Source organism: Lactuca sativa, chromosome 2, assembly GCF_002870075.4.
Source record: "Lactuca sativa cultivar Salinas chromosome 2, Lsat_Salinas_v11, whole genome shotgun sequence".
NCBI lineage: Eukaryota > Viridiplantae > Streptophyta > Magnoliopsida > Asterales > Asteraceae > Lactuca > Lactuca sativa.
Genome location: NC_056624.2, coordinates 12,333,786 through 12,335,743, shown reverse-complemented (window position 1 = coordinate 12,335,743; position 1,958 = coordinate 12,333,786). Strand labels below are relative to the sequence as shown.

The 1,958-nt window shown below is 43.3% G+C and overlaps 1 non-coding gene across 1 annotated transcript; it reads right to left on the bottom strand.

Moving 5' to 3' along the window:
* Positions 1 to 1,029: 1,029 nt before the first annotated feature.
* On the bottom strand, positions 1,030 to 1,136 carry LOC111908488 (small nucleolar RNA R71). The gene has a single exon (XR_002855886.2). It is a non-coding gene; the product is annotated as a small nucleolar RNA R71 (small nucleolar RNA).
* Positions 1,137 to 1,958: the final 822 nt, after the last annotated feature.

Sequence of the window (1,958 nt, the reverse complement as noted above, 5' to 3'; positions counted from 1 at the left end):
TTTATTAATAAAAAGTAGGAATAAAAGAAGTGCATTTACACACATCAAGTTTTTGGCGCCGTTGTCGGGGAACGGTTCTAAATAATTAATCTAATCCCTAATTTTTTTGATCCTTTGTGAGAGTTTACTGGCACAAAGTTAATTTATTGCAATTTAGTAGTTAGAAATTAGGTTTTAGCATCTGCTTTAGTTTTAAAATTAAGTTTAAAATTTCTTCAAAATTACACTGATACTCGCCGAGTGCAGTCGCACCTACTCGGCGAATACAAGCGTATTTGGCAGCTTAATTTTCGATTTTTTTAGTACATTTTTTTGTTCTTTTTACGTTTTTATCTTGTTTATTTCAGGACTTTCATGACCAGAGGATCAAACACCCCGCTGGTTCCCCCTTTTGAAGATCCCGAATCCGCATTGAAGAGGAACAAAGGAAAGGACGTGGAGAGCTCGAGTACACGAAAAAAGTCACCTTTGTCCAATTTGAAGACTGTTTTTGGGAAAAAGAAGAGCAGTAAATCAGGAGCATCCAGTGCCTCTTTGACAATCGAAGACCCAATTCAAGAAGATATCGAGTACGAGACCGAGGAAGAAGAGGAGCCTAGATACGAGCACGAAACCGATTCCGAGGAAGTGTTAGCTATCACAATGGCTAACATTGATGAAATCCCCATGGGAGAATGGAAAAAGAGGATGCGCGACGACACTGGCCCGGGACTTGTGCAACCCGCAATTCCCGCGACTGCTACTTTCGAGCTAAAGGGTCATATCCTAGCTTTACATAAAGAAATACCTTTTTATGGAAAGGACCATGAAGATGCCTACAAGCATTTGGACGAAGTCAATGATGTAGCTGATTACTTCAATGTTCCAAACGTACCCCGCGAGACTCATCAGCTACTTCGTATGCTTCCGGTGACATTCAAAGGTGCAGCAAAAGACTGGCTCACGTCACTTCCCCCCGGATCAGTCACCACTTGGGCCAAGATGAAAGAAGAATTCATTGATCACTTTTGCCCACCTTCCAAGATAGCCAAGTTGAAGAAGGCCATTGCTAACTTTGAACAACAAGCTGGAGAGTCGCTATATGAAGCATGGGAGAGGTACAAGAGCATACTAAGAAACTGCCCACACCATGACCTAAACAGCCAGCAAGAAGTCTCCATCTTCTATGATGGAGTCAATGTCACAACCAGGCAGTTACTAGACTCGCAAGGCCCGCTCACAAAGAAGCCGCCCCCAGTGATCAAAGAGTTGATTGAAGAATTCTCTAAACACTCTAGAGAGTACCACAACCCTAGACATGATGTCACTAGGGGAGCCGCTTATGCAGCTACTGAAGACTTATCCGCGGTCATGGCTATTCTAAAAACCATGGATAGGAGGATGGATAAAATGGATCAAACGATCCATGCTATTCGGGTGGGTTGTGAAAACTGCAATGGGCCTCACCTCACTAGAGACTGTGATTTAGATGAGAATGACAACAAGAAGGTGCAAGTTTGTTACTCAAGTGGAGACCGATATGATGAAGACTGGCGCAAACAAAAGAAAGAGTGGCTCCCTTATGAAGAGTACAAGAAAGCCAAGGAGGAAAGGTTTAGGCAAAAAGGGAGAGGGTTCTACCAAAAGGAGGAGCCGGTGCAAGAGAGGAAGCTAAGCTTGGAAGAAATGCTCACCAAATTTGTAGCTGCCTCAGAAAAAAAGACATAGTGATCATGATGCTGCAATTCAAGAAACAAGGACCATGCTTAGGAACCAGCAAGAATCTATCCACAATATAGAAACACAGCTTGGGCAACTTGCTCAACAAATCAACCAAAGGTCACCGGGCGAACTTCCTAGCAAAACTGAAAATAACCCACAAGGCGCGCACATAAACATAGTCACAACAAGAAGTGGGAAGATAATCACTCCCCTGGCACCTATTCAGACTGAGGCATCCAAGGAATCACAGAAGGATG